Source organism: Chrysoperla carnea (assembly GCF_905475395.1).
Source record: "Chrysoperla carnea chromosome X unlocalized genomic scaffold, inChrCarn1.1 SUPER_X_unloc_1, whole genome shotgun sequence".
Lineage (NCBI taxonomy): Eukaryota > Metazoa > Arthropoda > Insecta > Neuroptera > Chrysopidae > Chrysoperla > Chrysoperla carnea.
In genome coordinates, this window is record NW_025408044.1 from 441,774 (window position 1) to 463,732 (window position 21,959).

The 21,959-nt window shown below is 24.9% G+C and overlaps 4 non-coding genes across 4 annotated transcripts; all 4 read left to right on the forward strand.

Annotated features, from left to right (window-relative positions):
• The first annotated feature begins 1,500 nt into the window (after positions 1-1,500).
• Positions 1,501-1,619, forward strand: LOC123303515. Its single transcript, XR_006535631.1, has one exon. It is a non-coding gene; the product is annotated as a 5S ribosomal RNA (ribosomal RNA).
• Positions 1,620-7,280: 5,661 nt separating this feature from the next.
• Positions 7,281-7,399, forward strand: LOC123303528. Its single transcript, XR_006535643.1, has one exon. It is a non-coding gene; the product is annotated as a 5S ribosomal RNA (ribosomal RNA).
• A 6,359-nt stretch (positions 7,400-13,758) lies between these two features.
• Positions 13,759-13,877, forward strand: LOC123303516. The gene has a single exon (XR_006535632.1). It is a non-coding gene; the product is annotated as a 5S ribosomal RNA (ribosomal RNA).
• A 6,353-nt stretch (positions 13,878-20,230) lies between these two features.
• On the forward strand, positions 20,231-20,349 carry LOC123303517. The gene has a single exon (XR_006535633.1). It is a non-coding gene; the product is annotated as a 5S ribosomal RNA (ribosomal RNA).
• The last annotated feature ends 1,610 nt before the right edge of the window (positions 20,350-21,959 follow it).

The window sequence follows — 21,959 nt, forward strand, 5'->3', positions numbered from 1 at the left end:
AATTTTTTAATTATTTATATACTAATAATTTATAATAAATCGATATTAAATAAAAAATAAAAATATATACTTTTTAAGTTTACCTTAAAAATATTATTGTTTTGTATGATTGAAATAATTAATATTAAACTATGTTTATTAATAATTGTTAATAAAAAAATTAAATATATTTTAATTTATAAAATAAATATTATTATTAAATTTATAATTTATTATTTTATATATTATAGAAATTGAAAAAATAAATCATGTTTACTACGACAGTAAATTAGAAATACTATTTAATTTTTATGTGTTTTCTACATGGTACTTTGACTTACATAGGGACTTATATTATTGTGAATAATGATATAATTGAAAACCTTTATTTTTTATTTGATAGAATTATTATATTTTATCATTTAAATATTTATAATAAATACATTATTTTTATAAAGTAAAAAAATATGGCCGAAGAAAATTCTACAGCTGTTGCAGCAACTGCGGTTACTGCTGCTTCTACAACACCAACAAAAAAAGCAACAGCTTCTGGTGCTAAACGTACAAAACAACATTCAAAACCAACACATCCACGTACATCAGAAATGGTTGTTAACGCAATTAAAAATTTAAAAGAACGTGGTGGTTCATCATTACAAGCAATTAAAAAATATTTAGCTGCAAATTATAAAGTGGATTCTGATAAAATTTCACCATTTATTAAAAAATATTTAAAAGCTGCTGTAACTGAGGGAGCCTTGGTACAAACTAAAGGTAAAGGTGCATCTGGTTCATTCAAATTGGCTGCTTCCGCTTCATCTAATTCTTCAGCTAAATCAAAAGTATCCAAAAAAGAAAGTGGAGCAAAAGGTTCAGCAAAGAGTGCTAAAAGTAAACGGGCACCAAAAGAAAAGAAAGCCACAACTACATCATTGGCAGCCAAAAAGCCTAAAGCAAAAAAAGCGACTCCATCATCATCAACTGCTGCTAAAAAAGTTACTGCAAAATCATCAGCGGCATCAAAAAAAGCACCAGTTAAAGCAAAACCAGCAAAAAGTACAAAATCCGCTGCCAAAAGTAGCCCTGCTCGTAAACCGAAAGCACCAAAAGCTAAGAAAGCTTCTGTTGCCAAATCATCTCCTACAAAAATTAAAAAAGCAGCACCAAAAAAGAAATGATCTGTTACTTTAATAATATATTGAAATATTTCATTATTTTTGCTAAAAAATGAAAATAACATAGGCCTTAATACAGGCCACAAATTAATATTTGATAAGAGTAAATTATTTTTTGTATAAATATTTTATAAAATAATAGTTAAGAAACATTTGCCACAGTCAGTACCACGGATGGGTGGCCACTTGAGAATACTGTGTGCGGTTGCATTTTTATTTAAAATATATGGTATAATAAATAAGTATATATTTAAATTGATTACTTCATTGAAAATTTTAATAATATACTTTAATATTAATGATATTTATGAAAAATATATATTTGTAAAAATTTTCATTTATTACTGGCAACAGCCATACCACGTTGAAAACACCGGTTCTCGTCCGATCACCGAAGTTAAGCAACATTGGGCACAGTCAGTACTTGGATGGGTGACCGCTTGGGAACACTGTGTGCGGTTGCCTTTTTATATTAAAAATATAAATTATTTTTCTTCTTTTCTTTTTTTTTACACACCATATATAAATATATGTTATTTAGAAATGTAAACCTTTTATATTATTCGTCAACAAATAAATATTATTTTTTGTATAAAATTTTATTGCATTTATAACTCATATCATGGTTACTTTAAAGCGAGAAGTTTTTTTAATATTTCAAATGAATATAAAATAATATAAATTTTATGAAATTTATTTATTTTTAGAAATAGCAATCGCTTATAATTATAACAAAATTTTAATAATGTTTAATTTTATTTCAATAATTTATATATATATATATATATATATTTTTTAATAAAAATAATATACTCTTATTTAATAATATATGTCGGTCCTATATATAGGACCAAAAATATTTCTTATTTGTTTTTTTTTTTTTAAATTGTCATTTAAAACGCTTATGCACGTTCTCCACGAATACGTCTTGCCAATTGTATATCCTTAGGCATAATTGTAACACGCTTTGCATGAATTGCGCATAAATTGGTATCTTCAAATAAACCTACTAAATAGGCTTCACTAGCTTCTTGTAATGCCATAACAGCTGAACTTTGGAAACGTAAATCGGTTTTAAAATCTTGTGCAATTTCACGTACTAAACGTTGGAATGGTAATTTACGAATTAACAATTCAGTACTTTTTTGATAACGACGAATTTCTCGTAAAGCTACTGTACCAGGACGATATCTGTGTGGTTTTTTTACTCCACCAGTTGCTGGTGCACTTTTACGTGCAGCTTTCGTTGCTAATTGTTTTCTTGGTGCTTTACCACCAGTTGATTTACGTGCAGTTTGCTTGGTTCTAGCCATTTTCAAATAATAATGTTTTTACAAAAAAACACACAATTTTAAAAATTATATTCGACAATTTGATACTACAAAGTCAAATGTTTAAATGCGAAATAAATGTGTTGTATTTATATTTATATGAAATTTCAAAATTTTTGTTGTCATATCCTATTGGATAGCTATCAGAGTATGGACTAATCAAATTGTATAGGCGTGGCTTAAAAAATCTTTAATGCTTTATATAAAAAGGCACAATTGTACCGGCGCTCACATACATTACAATACTTGTGAGGTTAACACACGTGTTATCCGTTCGTTAAAATATTGTAAATAATTTTTTATTAAAATGACTGGCAGAGGAAAAGGTGGAAAGGGTCTTGGAAAAGGGGGTGCAAAACGTCATAGAAAAGTTTTGCGTGATAATATCCAAGGTATTACAAAACCTGCAATTCGTCGTTTAGCACGACGAGGTGGAGTAAAACGTATCTCTGGTTTAATTTATGAAGAAACACGTGGTGTACTTAAAGTATTCCTTGAAAATGTTATTCGGGATGCTGTTACATATACTGAACACGCAAAACGTAAAACAGTTACAGCTATGGATGTTGTATATGCATTAAAACGACAAGGTCGTACTTTGTATGGTTTTGGAGGTTAAGAAAATATAATAATTTAACTGAGGGAGATATTAATAATTGTTTATTTTATTTTTTTGTATATATAAAAATAATTTACTCTTATTTAAAAAATTTGATGGCTCTCTTAAAAAGAGAGCCGTTTTTATATGTTGATGTATTTTTATGTTATCAATTAAATAATATTTTCGATTTATTTATTTTGAACTTGTATATTTTGTAACAGCTTTAGTACCTTCACTAACAGCGTGCTTTGCCAATTCACCAGGTAATAATAATCGAACTGCGGTTTGAATTTCCCGACTTGTGATTGTTGAACGTTTATTATAATGTGCTAAACGTGATGCTTCAGCAGCAATACGTTCAAAAATATCATTAACAAAACTGTTCATGATACTCATAGCTTTACTAGAGATACCAGTATCAGGATGCACTTGTTTTAATACTTTGTAAATGTAAATTGCATATGATTCCTTGCGCTTCCTCTTCTTTTTCTTATCACTCTTTGATATATTTTTTTGAGCTTTGCCAGCTTTTTTTGCTGCTTTTCCACTTGTTTTTGGTGGCATTGTTACAAACAATTAATATACACAGATAGTTACAGAACACCAGTCAGTATATGTATGAGCGTGTCGTGTATACAACTAGCGTATTATATACGCGAAGATGGATATAACAATAAAAATGAATACTACTCTCTGATTGGCTAAAAATAATACTATAAGGTGATTGGTTTATTTTTAAAGTTTTATATTTTATAAATATTATAAATTAAAATACCCAAATAACATTTTAAACATTTATGTTACAATCCCCGTAACGTACACATCTGTGTGATTATATTTACAAAAAAAAATATTAATTAAATAAATTTATTCGCTATGTCTGGACGAGGTAAAGGTGGTAAAGTAAAGGGAAAGGCAAAGTCAAGATCAAGCCGAGCAGGATTACAATTTCCTGTTGGAAGAATTCACAGATTATTACGAAAAGGAAATTATGCTGAACGAGTAGGTGCTGGTGCCCCAGTATATTTGGCTGCTGTTATGGAATATTTGGCTGCAGAAGTTCTCGAGTTAGCTGGTAATGCTGCCCGTGATAACAAAAAAACACGTATCATTCCACGTCATTTACAATTGGCAATTCGTAATGATGAAGAATTAAATAAATTATTATCTGGTGTAACAATTGCTCAAGGTGGTGTATTACCAAACATTCAAGCAGTGTTATTACCAAAGAAAACTGAAAAGAAAGCATAAATTAAAAACATTGCATTAATTTTTATAATAATAATACATCGATCATAGGCCTTTTAATAAAAGGCCACAAATTTATTTAAAATAAGAGTAAAAATTATTTTTATAAATAATATATTATAATATTTTTTTAAAGAATCAATTTAAATAATTATAAATTAATGATTCTTTTTTTTTTTTTCTTTTTTTATATGTTTTTATGGAAATAATTCATCATATTATGATGACATTTAGGTAACATATTATAAGAATATTCATAAAATATTATCAAAATAATATTGTATTATGATGATATTTAGACAAAATATTATAAGAATATACACAAAATATTATCAAAATAATATCATTAGATAACAAAACTGTTCATGATACTCATACCTTTACTAGAGATAAAAGTATCAGGATGCACTTGTATTAATACATATTATCACAACATCACAAAATATTTTTTAAAAGGAAAAATTTTTTTAAAATTATTATAAAATTTGATTGAATTAAATTTCAATTTATTTTTTTAATAATTAAAGAAAAAAAAAAAAAAAAGCATATAAACTTTCTATTGAAAATGTTATTTTAAACTAGATGGCCAAGTGAACTTCGTTACACAAACAATATATGACGTATTCGTTATTTAAATAATCAGTATCCTTTGATATTATATCAATACGTTACTCTCTTCTTTTGATACATATTAATAAAATTTCAATTTATAAGATTTTATGTCAATTATATAAATAATATTATAAATTTTCTAAATACATAAGTTAAGTAACAAAAAATTTGAATAACAAGATAAATTTATATATTATGTTTTAATACTCGATACTATAATATATCGCATCCGTTACCAATTATTCGGTATCCTTTGATTTATACACAGAATGAACTAAAAATATATATCAAATTTATTTTATTTATTTATATATTTAATATTATTATTATTATTTTATATTACAAAGTTTCTTAACGAAGCTTACAATGATTTCTCATATCGTACTTAACAAAATTATTTAGATCATATAAAATTTAAATTGTTAAAAAATTTGTATATTTATTATTATTATTATTTATTTTTATTAAAATTACATAACATAAAATTAATAATATTTTAATAATTATATAAATTAATTCTTATTTAAAATAATCTTATATTAATCTCAACAAATACTCTAATAATATATTTTGTCATAAATTTTTTTATATTTAAAATAAATATTATAATATATAAATACTTATATCAGTATAAAATTTCTTTATATAATTATGAAAAAATTAATTTAATAGTTAATTATTGATATTAATGCATAAATAAAAGTATTTTCTAATGAAATATATTTTGTCAATGTTCGATTAACACATTTCATAATAATACGTTTTCATTATTGACAAAAAAAGTTTTTCTAAAAATGAAATCTTATACTATAATATATATATATTTATATATTAAATTTTTTAATTATTTATATACTAATAATTTATAATAAATCGATATTAAATAAAAAATAAAAATATATACTTTTTAAGTTTACCTTAAAAATATTATTGTTTTGTATGATTGAAATAATTAATATTAAACTATGTTTATTAATAATTGTTAATAAAAAAATTAAATATATTTTAATTTATAAAATAAATATTATTATTAAATTTATAATTTATTATTTTATATATTATAGAAATTGAAAAAATAAATCATGTTTACTACGACAGTAAATTAGAAATACTATTTAATTTTTATGTGTTTTCTACATGGTACTTTGACTTACATAGGGACTTATATTATTGTGAATAATGATATAATTGAAAACCTTTATTTTTTATTTGATAGAATTATTATATTTTATCATTTAAATATTTATAATAAATACATTATTTTTATAAAGTAAAAAAATATGGCCGAAGAAAATTCTACAGCTGTTGCAGCAACTGCGGTTACTGCTGCTTCTACAACACCAACAAAAAAAGCAACAGCTTCTGGTGCTAAACGTACAAAACAACATTCAAAACCAACACATCCACGTACATCAGAAATGGTTGTTAACGCAATTAAAAATTTAAAAGAACGTGGTGGTTCATCATTACAAGCAATTAAAAAATATTTAGCTGCAAATTATAAAGTGGATTCTGATAAAATTTCACCATTTATTAAAAAATATTTAAAAGCTGCTGTAACTGAGGGAGCCTTGGTACAAACTAAAGGTAAAGGTGCATCTGGTTCATTCAAATTGGCTGCTTCCGCTTCATCTAATTCTTCAGCTAAATCAAAAGTATCCAAAAAAGAAAGTGGAGCAAAAGGTTCAGCAAAGAGTGCTAAAAGTAAACGGGCACCAAAAGAAAAGAAAGCCACAACTACATCATTGGCAGCCAAAAAGCCTAAAGCAAAAAAAGCGACTCCATCATCATCAACTGCTGCTAAAAAAGTTACTGCAAAATCATCAGCGGCATCAAAAAAAGCACCAGTTAAAGCAAAACCAGCAAAAAGTACAAAATCCGCTGCCAAAAGTAGCCCTGCTCGTAAACCGAAAGCACCAAAAGCTAAGAAAGCTTCTGTTGCCAAATCATCTCCTACAAAAATTAAAAAAGCAGCACCAAAAAAGAAATGATCTGTTACTTTAATAATATATTGAAATATTTCATTATTTTTGCTAAAAAATGAAAATAACATAGGCCTTAATACAGGCCACAAATTAATATTTGATAAGAGTAAATTATTTTTTGTATAAATATTTTATAAAATAATAGTTAAGAAACATTTGCCACAGTCAGTACCACGGATGGGTGGCCACTTGAGAATACTGTGTGCGGTTGCATTTTTATTTAAAATATATGGTATAATAAATAAGTATATATTTAAATTGATTACTTCATTGAAAATTTTAATAATATACTTTAATATTAATGATATTTATGAAAAATATATATTTGTAAAAATTTTCATTTATTACTGGCAACAGCAATACCACGTTGAAAACACCGGTTCTCGTCCGATCACCGAAGTTAAGCAACATTGGGCACAGTCAGTACTTGGATGGGTGACCGCTTGGGAACACTGTGTGCGGTTGCCTTTTTATATTAAAAATATAAATTATTTTTCTTCTTTTCTTTTTTTTTACACACCATATATAAATATATGTTATTTAGAAATGTAAACCTTTTATATTATTCGTCAACAAATAAATATTATTTTTTGTATAAAATTTTATTGCATTTATAACTCATATCATGGTTACTTTAAAGCGAGAAGTTTTTTTAATATTTCAAATGAATATAAAATAATATAAATTTTATGAAATTTATTTATTTTTAGAAATAGCAATCGCTTATAATTATAACAAAATTTTAATAATGTTTAATTTTATTTCAATAATTTATATATATATATATATATATATATATATTTTTTAATAAAAATAATATACTCTTATTTAATAATATATGTTGGTCCTATATATAGGACCGAAAATATTTCTTATTTTTTTTTTTTTTTTTAAATTGTCATTTAAAACGCTTATGCACGTTCTCCACGAATACGTCTTGCCAATTGTATATCCTTAGGCATAATTGTAACACGCTTTGCATGAATTGCGCATAAATTGGTATCTTCAAATAAACCTACTAAATAGGCTTCACTAGCTTCTTGTAATGCCATAACAGCTGAACTTTGGAAACGTAAATCGGTTTTAAAATCTTGTGCAATTTCACGTACTAAACGTTGGAATGGTAATTTACGAATTAACAATTCAGTACTTTTTTGATAACGACGAATTTCTCGTAAAGCTACTGTACCAGGACGATATCTGTGTGGTTTTTTTACTCCACCAGTTGCTGGTGCACTTTTACGTGCAGCTTTCGTTGCTAATTGTTTTCTTGGTGCTTTACCACCAGTTGATTTACGTGCAGTTTGCTTGGTTCTAGCCATTTTCAAATAATAATGTTTTTACAAAAAAACACACAATTTTAAAAATTATATTCGACAATTTGATACTACAAAGTCAAATGTTTAAATGCGAAATAAATGTGTTGTATTTATATTTATATGAAATTTCAAAATTTTTGTTGTCATATCCTATTGGATAGCTATCAGAGTATGGACTAATCAAATTGTATAGGCGTGGCTTAAAAAATCTTTAATGCTTTATATAAAAAGGCACAATTGTACCGGCGCTCACATACATTACAATACTTGTGAGGTTAACACACGTGTTATCCGTTCGTTAAAATATTGTAAATAATTTTTTATTAAAATGACTGGCAGAGGAAAAGGTGGAAAGGGTCTTGGAAAAGGGGGTGCAAAACGTCATAGAAAAGTTTTGCGTGATAATATCCAAGGTATTACAAAACCTGCAATTCGTCGTTTAGCACGACGAGGTGGAGTAAAACGTATCTCTGGTTTAATTTATGAAGAAACACGTGGTGTACTTAAAGTATTCCTTGAAAATGTTATTCGGGATGCTGTTACATATACTGAACACGCAAAACGTAAAACAGTTACAGCTATGGATGTTGTATATGCATTAAAACGACAAGGTCGTACTTTGTATGGTTTTGGAGGTTAAGAAAATATAATAATTTACTTAAAATATTTAGTAAATTTATTAAAGAATATTTAATACATCCGATAAATTTAAACAGGCTTTCCTTTTTGGGAAGCCACTAATTTTATTTATATAAGAGTAAATAAATTTGTTAATAAATATAACATATTATATAATTTGTTTACAACAAATTATTTTGTTTATAACATACATTACCAAATATTTTTATTTATTTTTTTTTTTTTATTGTAATATATCTGCAATAATAAATTATAATTTGTATATTATCTATTTTATTTTACAATAACTTATTGAATTTTTGAAAAAATTTTATTATAAATTAATATACTATTATATTTTTTATATATACAAGTTAAGAGTAACAAGTATCGATAGGAGATTATCGAATTTATAACTAATAAAACATTTCGCCTTAATCAAAGAAAATAAAGATTTTGCTATACCATTTTTTATACTTTCAATAAATAATTTATTATTAAATTTTTATTATTTCATTTATTTTTTAAAATTATTAAAAATATTTTTCTAATAATTATAAGCGTACATAAACAAGTAGTAAATGTAAAATGAAAATAATAAAGGTAATGTAATGCATTTGCATTACACTGATTTACGATATATATTCCGCGATATCCTTTATTATATTTAAAATTAATAATATTGATATACTAATAATAGATATATTCAAGCTATTAATATATAAAATTTTATATTAAATATGATATTAATAATTGTTTATTTTATTTTTTTGTATATATAAAAATAATTTACTCTTATTTAAAAAATTTGATGGCTCTCTTAAAAAGAGAGCCGTTTTTATATGTTGATGTATTTTTATGTTATCAATTAAATAATATTTTCGATTTATTTATTTTGAACTTGTATATTTTGTAACAGCTTTAGTACCTTCACTAACAGCGTGCTTTGCCAATTCACCAGGTAATAATAATCGAACTGCGGTTTGAATTTCCCGACTTGTGATTGTTGAACGTTTATTATAATGTGCTAAACGTGATGCTTCAGCAGCAATACGTTCAAAAATATCATTAACAAAACTGTTCATGATACTCATAGCTGTACTAGAGATACCAGTATCAGGATGCACTTGTTTTAATACTTTGTAAATGTAAATTGCATATGATTCCTTGCGCTTCCTCTTCTTTTTCTTATCACTCTTTGATATATTTTTTTGAGCTTTGCCAGCTTTTTTTGCTGCTTTTCCACTTGTTTTTGGTGGCATTGTTACAAACAATTAATATACACAGATAGTTACAGAACACCAGTCAGTATATGTATGAGCGTGTCGTGTATACAACTAGCGTATTATATACGCGAAGATGGATATAACAATAAAAATGAATACTACTCTCTGATTGGCTGAAAATAATACTATAAGGTGATTGGTTTATTTTTAAAGTTTTATATTTTATAAATATTATAAATTAAAATACCCAAATAACATTTTAAACATTTATGTTACAATCCCCGTAACGTACACATCTGTGTGATTATATTTACAAAAAAAAATATTAATTAAATAAATTTATTCGCTATGTCTGGACGAGGTAAAGGTGGTAAAGTAAAGGGAAAGGCAAAGTCAAGATCAAGCCGAGCAGGATTACAATTTCCTGTTGGAAGAATTCACAGATTATTACGAAAAGGAAATTATGCTGAACGAGTAGGTGCTGGTGCCCCAGTATATTTGGCTGCTGTTATGGAATATTTGGCTGCAGAAGTTCTCGAGTTAGCTGGTAATGCTGCCCGTGATAACAAAAAAACACGTATCATTCCACGTCATTTACAATTGGCAATTCGTAATGATGAAGAATTAAATAAATTATTATCTGGTGTAACAATTGCTCAAGGTGGTGTATTACCAAACATTCAAGCAGTGTTATTACCAAAGAAAACTGAAAAGAAAGCATAAATTAAAAACATTGCATTAATTTTTATAATAATAATACATCGATCATAGGCCTTTTAATAAAAGGCCACAAATTTATTTAAAATAAGAGCAAAAATTATTTTTATAAATAATATATTATAATATTTTTTTAAAGAATCAATTTAAATAATTATAAATTAATGATTCTTTTTTTTTTTTTCTTTTTTTATATGTTATTATGGAAATAATTCATCATATTATGATGACATTTAGGTAACATATTATAAGAATATTCATAAAATATTATCAAAATAATATTGTATTATGATGATATTTAGACAAAATATTATAAGAATATACACAAAATATTATCAAAATAATATCATTAGATAACAAAACTGTTCATGATACTCATACCTTTACTAGAGATAAAAGTATCAGGATGCACTTGTATTAATACATATTATCACAACATCACAAAATATTTTTTAAAAGGAAAAATTTTTTTAAAATTATTATAAAATTTGATTGAATTAAATTTCAATTTATTTTTTTAATAATTAAAGAAAAAAAAAAAAAAAAGCATATAAACTTTCTATTGAAAATGTTATTTTAAACTAGATGGCCAAGTGAACTTCGTTACACAAACAATATATGACGTATTCGTTATTTAAATAATCAGTATCCTTTGATATTATATCAATACGTTACTCTCTTCTTTTGATACATATTAATAAAATTTCAATTTATAAGATTTTATGTCAATTATATAAATAATATTATAAATTTTCTAAATACATAAGTTAAGTAACAAAAAATTTGAATAACAAGATAAATTTATATATTATGTTTTAATACTCGATACTATAATATATCGCATCCGTTACCAATTATTCGGTATCCTTTGATTTATACACAGAATGAACTAAAAATATATATCAAATTTATTTTATTTATTTATATATTTAATATTATTATTATTATTTTATATTACAAAGTTTCTTAACGAAGCTTACAATGATTTCTCATATCGTACTTAACAAAATTATTTAGATCATATAAAATTTAAATTGTTAAAAAATTTGTATATTTATTATTATTATTATTTATTTTTATTAAAATTACATAACATAAAATTAATAATATTTTAATAATTATATAAATTAATTCTTATTTAAAATAATCTTATATTAATCTCAACAAATACTCTAATAATATATTTTGTCATAAATTTTTTTATATTTAAAATAAATATTATAATATATAAATACTTATATCAGTATAAAATTTCTTTATATAATTATGAAAAAATTAATTTAATAGTTAATTATTGATATTAATGCATAAATAAAAGTATTTTCTAATGAAATATATTTTGTCAATGTTCGATTAACACATTTCATAATAATACGTTTTCATTATTGACAAAAAAAGTTTTTCTAAAAATGAAATCTTATACTATAATATATAAATATATATATTAAATTTTTTAATTATTTATATACTAATAATTTATAATAAATCGATATTAAATAAAAAATAAAAATATATACTTTTTAAGTTTACCTTAAAAATATTATTGTTTTGTATGATTGAAATAATTAATATTAAACTATGTTTATTAATAATTGTTAATAAAAAAATTAAATATATTTTAATTTATAAAATAAATATTATTATTAAATTTATAATTTATTATTTTATATATTATAGAAATTGAAAAAATAAATCATGTTTACTACGACAGTAAATTAGAAATACTATTTAATTTTTATGTGTTTTCTACATGGTACTTTGACTTACATAGGGACTTATATTATTGTGAATAATGATATAATTGAAAACCTTTATTTTTTATTTGATAGAATTATTATATTTTATCATTTAAATATTTATAATAAATACATTATTTTTATAAAGTAAAAAAATATGGCCGAAGAAAATTCTACAGCTGTTGCAGCAACTGCGGTTACTGCTGCTTCTACAACACCAACAAAAAAAGCAACAGCTTCTGGTGCTAAACGTACAAAACAACATTCAAAACCAACACATCCACGTACATCAGAAATGGTTGTTAACGCAATTAAAAATTTAAAAGAACGTGGTGGTTCATCATTACAAGCAATTAAAAAATATTTAGCTGCAAATTATAAAGTGGATTCTGATAAAATTTCACCATTTATTAAAAAATATTTAAAAGCTGCTGTAACTGAGGGAGCCTTGGTACAAACTAAAGGTAAAGGTGCATCTGGTTCATTCAAATTGGCTGCTTCCGCTTCATCTAATTCTTCAGCTAAATCAAAAGTATCCAAAAAAGAAAGTGGAGCAAAAGGTTCAGCAAAGAGTGCTAAAAGTAAACGGGCACCAAAAGAAAAGAAAGCCACAACTACATCATTGGCAGCCAAAAAGCCTAAAGCAAAAAAAGCGACTCCATCATCATCAACTGCTGCTAAAAAAGTTACTGCAAAATCATCAGCGGCATCAAAAAAAGCACCAGTTAAAGCAAAACCAGCAAAAAGTACAAAATCCGCTGCCAAAAGTAGCCCTGCTCGTAAACCGAAAGCACCAAAAGCTAAGAAAGCTTCTGTTGCCAAATCATCTCCTACAAAAATTAAAAAAGCAGCACCAAAAAAGAAATGATCTGTTACTTTAATAATATATTGAAATATTTCATTATTTTTGCTAAAAAATGAAAATAACATAGGCCTTAATACAGGCCACAAATTAATATTTGATAAGAGTAAATTATTTTTTGTATAAATATTTTATAAAATAATAGTTAAGAAACATTTGCCACAGTCAGTACCACGGATGGGTGGCCACTTGAGAATACTGTGTGCGGTTGCATTTTTATTTAAAATATATGGTATAATAAATAAGTATATATTTAAATTGATTACTTCATTGAAAATTTTAATAATATACTTTAATATTAATGATATTTATGAAAAATATATATTTGTAAAAATTTTCATTTATTACTGGCAACAGCCATACCACGTTGAAAACACCGGTTCTCGTCCGATCACCGAAGTTAAGCAACATTGGGCACAGTCAGTACTTGGATGGGTGACCGCTTGGGAACACTGTGTGCGGTTGCCTTTTTATATTAAAAATATAAATTATTTTTCTTCTTTTCTTTTTTTTTACACACCATATATAAATATATGTTATTTAGAAATGTAAACCTTTTATATTATTCGTCAACAAATAAATATTATTTTTTGTATAAAATTTTATTGCATTTATAACTCATATCATGGTTACTTTAAAGCGAGAAGTTTTTTTAATATTTCAAATGAATATAAAATAATATAAATTTTATGAAATTTATTTATTTTTAGAAATAGCAATCGCTTATAATTATAACAAAATTTTAATAATGTTTAATTTTATTTCAATAATTTATATATATATATATATATATATTTTTTAATAAAAATAATATACTCTTATTTAATAATATATGTTGGTCCTATATATAGGACCGAAAATATTTCTTATTTGTTTTTTTTTTTTTAAATTGTCATTTAAAACGCTTATGCACGTTCTCCACGAATACGTCTTGCCAATTGTATATCCTTAGGCATAATTGTAACACGCTTTGCATGAATTGCGCATAAATTGGTATCTTCAAATAAACCTACTAAATAGGCTTCACTAGCTTCTTGTAATGCCATAACAGCTGAACTTTGGAAACGTAAATCGGTTTTAAAATCTTGTGCAATTTCACGTACTAAACGTTGGAATGGTAATTTACGAATTAACAATTCAGTACTTTTTTGATAACGACGAATTTCTCGTAAAGCTACTGTACCAGGACGATATCTGTGTGGTTTTTTTACTCCACCAGTTGCTGGTGCACTTTTACGTGCAGCTTTCGTTGCTAATTGTTTTCTTGGTGCTTTACCACCAGTTGATTTACGTGCAGTTTGCTTGGTTCTAGCCATTTTCAAATAATAATGTTTTTACAAAAAAACACACAATTTTAAAAATTATATTCGACAATTTGATACTACAAAGTCAAATGTTTAAATGCGAAATAAATGTGTTGTATTTATATTTATATGAAATTTCAAAATTTTTGTTGTCATATCCTATTGGATAGCTATCAGAGTATGGACTAATCAAATTGTATAGGCGTGGCTTAAAAAATCTTTAATGCTTTATATAAAAAGGCACAATTGTACCGGCGCTCACATACATTACAATACTTGTGAGGTTAACACACGTGTTATCCGTTCGTTAAAATATTGTAAATAATTTTTTATTAAAATGACTGGCAGAGGAAAAGGTGGAAAGGGTCTTGGAAAAGGGGGTGCAAAACGTCATAGAAAAGTTTTGCGTGATAATATCCAAGGTATTACAAAACCTGCAATTCGTCGTTTAGCACGACGAGGTGGAGTAAAACGTATCTCTGGTTTAATTTATGAAGAAACACGTGGTGTACTTAAAGTATTCCTTGAAAATGTTATTCGGGATGCTGTTACATATACTGAACACGCAAAACGTAAAACAGTTACAGCTATGGATGTTGTATATGCATTAAAACGACAAGGTCGTACTTTGTATGGTTTTGGAGGTTAAGAAAATATAATAATTTACTTAAAATATTTAGTAAATTTATTAAAGAATATTTAATACATCCGATAAATTTAAACAGGCTTTCCTTTTTGGGAAGCCACTAATTTTATTTATATAAGAGTAAATAAATTTGTTAATAAATATAACATATTATATAATTTGTTTACAACAAATTATTTTGTTTATAACATACATTACCAAATATTTTTATTTATTTTTTTTTTTTTATTGTAATATATCTGCAATAATAAATTATAATTTGTATATTATCTTTTTTATTTTACAATAACTTATTGAATTTTTGAAAAAATTTTATTATAAATTAATATACTATTATATTTTTTATATATACAAGTTAAGAGTAACAAGTATCGATAGGAGATTATCGAATTTATAACTAATAAAACATTTCGCCTTAATCAAAGAAAATAAAGATTTTGCTATACCATTTTTTATACTTTCAATAAATAATTTATTATTAAATTTTTATTATTTCATTTATTTTTTAAAATTATTAAAAATATTTTTCTAATAATTATAAGCGTACATAAACAAGTAGTAAATGTAAAATGAAAATAATAAAGGTAATGTAATGCATTTGCATTACACTGATTTACGATATATATTCCGCGATATCCTTTATTATATTTAAAATTAATAATATTGATATACTAATAATAGATATATTCAAGCTATTAATATATAAAATTTTATATTAAATATGATATTAATAATTGTTTATTTTATTTTTTTGTATATATAAAAATAATTTACTCTTATTTAAAAAATTTGATGGCTCTCTTAAAAAGAGAGCCGTTTTTATATGTTGATGTATTTTTATGTTATCAATTAAATAATATTTTCGATTTATTTATTTTGAACTTGTATATTTTGTAACAGCTTTAGTACCTTCACTAACAGCGTGCTTTGCCAATTCACCAGGTAATAATAATCGAACTGCGGTTTGAATTTCCCGACTTGTGATTGTTGAACGTTTATTATAATGTGCTAAACGTGATGCTTCAGCAGCAATACGTTCAAAAATATCATTAACAAAACTGTTCATGATACTCATAGCTTTACTAGAGATACCAGTATCAGGATGCACTTGTTTTAATACTTTGTAAATGTAAATTGCATATGATTCCTTGCGCTTCCTCTTCTTTTTCTTATCACTCTTTGATATATTTTTTTGAGCTTTGCCAGCTTTTTTTGCTGCTTTTCCACTTGTTTTTGGTGGCATTGTTACAAACAATTAATATACACAGATAGTTACAGAACACCAGTCAGTATATGTATGAGCGTGTCGTGTATACAACTAGCGTATTATATACGCGAAGATGGATATAACAATAAAAATGAATACTACTCTCTGATTGGCTAAAAATAATACTATAAGGTGATTGGTTTATTTTTAAAGTTTTATATTTTATAAATATTATAAATTAAAATACCCAAATAACATTTTAAACATTTATGTTACAATCCCCGTAACGTACACATCTGTGTGATTATATTTACAAAAAAAAATATTAATTAAATAAATTTATTCGCTATGTCTGGACGAGGTAAAGGTGGTAAAGTAAAGGGAAAGGCAAAGTCAAGATCAAGCCGAGCAGGATTACAATTTCCTGTTGGAAGAATTCACAGATTATTACGAAAAGGAAATTATGCTGAACGAGTAGGTGCTGGTGCCCCAGTATATTTGGCTGCTGTTATGGAATATTTGGCTGCAGAAGTTCTCGAGTTAGCTGGTAATGCTGCCCGTGATAACAAAAAAACACGTATCATTCCACGTCATTTACAATTGGCAATTCGTAATGATGAAGAATTAAATAAATTATTATCTGGTGTAACAATTGCTCAAGGTGGTGTATTACCAAACATTCAAGCAGTGTTATTACCAAAGAAAACTGAAAAGAAAGCATAAATTAAAAACATTGCATTAATTTTTATAATAATAATACATCGATCATAGGCCTTTTAATAAAAGGCCACAAATTTATTTAAAATAAGAGTAAAAATTATTTTTATAAATAATATATTATAATATTTTTTTAAAGAATCAATTTAAATAATTATAAATTAATGATTCTTTTTTTTTTTTTCTTTTTTTATATGTTATTATGGAAATAATTCATCATATTATGATGACATTTAGGTAACATATTATAAGAATATTCATAAAATATTATCAAAATAATATTGTATTATGATGATATTTAGACAAAATATTATAAGAATATACACAAAATATTATCAAAATAATATCATTAGATAACAAAACTGTTCATGATACTCATACCTTTACTAGAGATAAAAGTATCAGGATGCACTTGTATTAATACATATTATCACAACATCACAAAATATTTTTTAAAAGGAAAAATTTTTTTAAAATTATTATAAAATTTGATTGAATTAAATTTCAATTTATTTTTTTAATAATTAAAGAAAAAAAAAAAAAAAAGCATATAAACTTTCTATTGAAAATGTTATTTTAAACTAGATGGCCAAGTGAACTTCGTTACACAAACAATATATGACGTATTCGTTATTTAAATAATCAGTATCCTTTGATATTATATCAATACGTTACTCTCTTCTTTTGATACATATTAATAAAATTTCAATTTATAAGATTTTATGTCAATTATATAAATAATATTATAAATTTTCTAAATACATAAGTTAAGTAACAAAAAATTTGAATAACAAGATAAATTTATATATTATGTTTTAATACTCGATACTATAATATATCGCATCCGTTACCAATTATTCGGTATCCTTTGATTTATACACAGAATGAACTAAAAATATATATCAAATTTATTTTATTTATTTATATATTTAATATTATTATTATTATTTTATATTACAAAGTTTCTTAACGAAGCTTACAATGATTTCTCATATCGTACTTAACAAAATTATTTAGATCATATAAAATTTAAATTGTTAAAAAATTTGTATATTTATTATTATTATTATTTATTTTTATTAAAATTACATAACATAAAATTAATAATATTTTAATAATTATATAAATTAATTCTTATTTAAAATAATCTTATATTAATCTCAACAAATACTCTAATAATATATTTTGTCATAAATTTTTTTATATTTAAAATAAATATTATAATATATAAATACTTATATCAGTATAAAATTTCTTTATATAATTATGAAAAAATTAATTTAATAGTTAATTATTGATATTAATGCATAAATAAAAGTATTTTCTAATGAAATATATTTTGTCAATGTTCGATTAACACATTTCATAATAATACGTTTTCATTATTGACAAAAAAAGTTTTTCTAAAAATGAAATCTTATACTATAATATATATATTTATATATTAAATTTTTTAATTATTTATATACTAATAATTTATAATAAATCGATATTAAATAAAAAATAAAAATATATACTTTTTAAGTTTACCTTAAAAATATTATTGTTTTGTATGATTGAAATAATTAATATTAAACTATGTTTATTAATAATTGTTAATAAAAAAATTAAATATATTTTAATTTATAAAATAAATATTATTATTAAATTTATAATTTATTATTTTATATATTATAGAAATTGAAAAAATAAATCATGTTTACTACGACAGTAAATTAGAAATACTATTAAATTTTTATGTGTTTTCTACATGGTACTTTGACTTACATAGGGACTTATATTATTGTGAATAATGATATAATTGAAAACCTTTATTTTTTATTTGATAGAATTATTATATTTTATCATTTAAATATTTATAATAAATACATTATTTTTATAAAGTAAAAAAATATGGCCGAAGAAAATTCTACAGCTGTTGCAGCAACTGCGGTTACTGCTGCTTCTACAACACCAACAAAAAAAGCAACAGCTTCTGGTGCTAAACGTACAAAACAACATTCAAAACCAACACATCCACGTACATCAGAAATGGTTGTTAACGCAATTAAAAATTTAAAAGAACGTGGTGGTTCATCATTACAAGCAATTAAAAAATATTTAGCTGCAAATTATAAAGTGGATTCTGATAAAATTTCACCATTTATTAAAAAATATTTAAAAGCTGCTGTAACTGAGGGAGCCTTGGTACAAACTAAAGGTAAAGGTGCATCTGGTTCATTCAAATTGGCTGCTTCCGCTTCATCTAATTCTTCAGCTAAATCAAAAGTATCCAAAAAAGAAAGTGGAGCAAAAGGTTCAGCAAAGAGTGCTAAAAGTAAACGGGCACCAAAAGAAAAGAAAGCCACAACTACATCATTGGCAGCCAAAAAGCCTAAAGCAAAAAAAGCGACTCCATCATCATCAACTGCTGCTAAAAAAGTTACTGCAAAATCATCAGCGGCATCAAAAAAAGCACCAGTTAAAGCAAAACCAGCAAAAAGTACAAAATCCGCTGCCAAAAGTAGCCCTGCTCGTAAACCGAAAGCACCAAAAGCTAAGAAAGCTTCTGTTGCCAAATCATCTCCTACAAAAATTAAAAAAGCAGCACCAAAAAAGAAATGATCTGTTACTTTAATAATATATTGAAATATTTCATTATTTTTGCTAAAAAATGAAAATAACATAGGCCTTAATACAGGCCACAAATTAATATTTGATAAGAGTAAATTATTTTTTGTATAAATATTTTATAAAATAATAGTTAAGAAACATTTGCCACAGTCAGTACCACGGATTGGTGGCCACTTGAGAATACTGTGTGCGGTTGCATTTTTATTTAAAATATATGGTATAATAAATAAGTATATATTTAAATTGATTACTTCATTGAAAATTTTAATAATATACTTTAATATTAATGATATTTATGAAAAATATATATTTGTAAAAATTTTCATTTATTACTGGCAACAGCCATACCACGTTGAAAACACCGGTTCTCGTCCGATCACCGAAGTTAAGCAACATTGGGCACAGTCAGTACTTGGATGGGTGACCGCTTGGGAACACTGTGTGCGGTTGCCTTTTTATATTAAAAATATAAATTATTTTTCTTCTTTTCTTTTTTTTTACACACCATATATAAATATATGTTATTTAGAAATGTAAACCTTTTATATTATTCGTCAACAAATAAATATTATTTTTTGTATAAAATTTTATTGCATTTATAACTCATATCATGGTTACTTTAAAGCGAGAAGTTTTTTTAATATTTCAAATGAATATAAAATAATATAAATTTTATGAAATTTATTTATTTTTAGAAATAGCAATCGCTTATAATTATAACAAAATTTTAATAATGTTTAATTTTATTTCAATAATTTATATATATATATATATATATATTTTTTAATAAAAATAATATACTCTTATTTAATAATATATGTTGGTCCTATATATAGGACCGAAAATATTTCTTATTTGTTTTTTTTTTTTTAAATTGTCATTTAAAACGCTTATGCACGTTCTCCACGAATACGTCTTGCCAATTGTATATCCTTAGGCATAATTGTAACACGCTTTGCATGAATTGCGCATAAATTGGTATCTTCAAATAAACCTACTAAATAGGCTTCACTAGCTTCTTGTAATGCCATAACAGCTGAACTTTGGAAACGTAAATCGGTTTTAAAATCTTGTGCAATTTCACGTACTAAACGTTGGAATGGTAATTTACGAATTAACAATTCAGTACTTTTTTGATAACGACGAATTTCTCGTAAAGCTACTGTACCAGGACGATATCTGTGTGGTTTTTTTACTCCACCAGTTGCTGGTGCACTTTTACGTGCAGCTTTCGTTGCTAATTGTTTTCTTGGTGCTTTACCACCAGTTGATTTACGTGCAGTTTGCTTGGTTCTAGCCATTTTCAAATAATAATGTTTTTACAAAAAAACACACAATTTTAAAAATTATATTCGACAATTTGATACTACAAAGTCAAATGTTTAAATGCGAAATAAATGTGTTGTATTTATATTTATATGAAATTTCAAAATTTTTGTTGTCATATCCTATTGGATAGCTATCAGAGTATGGACTAATCAAATTGTATAGGCGTGGCTTAAAAAATCTTTAATGCTTTATATAAAAAGGCACAATTGTACCGGCGCTCACATACCTTACAATACTTGTGAGGTTAACACACGTGTTATCCGTTCGTTAAAATATTGTAAATAATTTTTTATTAAAATGACTGGCAGAGGAAAAGGTGGAAAGGGTCTTGGAAAAGGGGGTGCAAAACGTCATAGAAAAGTTTTGCGTGATAATATCCAAGGTATTACAAAACCTGCAATTCGTCGTTTAGCACGACGAGGTGGAGTAAAACGTATCTCTGGTTTAATTTATGAAGAAACACGTGGTGTACTTAAAGTATTCCTTGAAAATGTTATTCGGGATGCTGTTACATATACTGAACACGCAAAACGTAAAACAGTTACAGCTATGGATGTTGTATATGCATTAAAACGACAAGGTCGTACTTTGTATGGTTTTGGAGGTTAAGAAAATATAATAATTTACTTAAAATATTTAGTAAATTTATTAAAGAATATTTAATACATCCGATAAATTTAAACAGGCTTTCCTTTTTGGGAAGCCACTAATTTTATTTATATAAGAGTAAATAA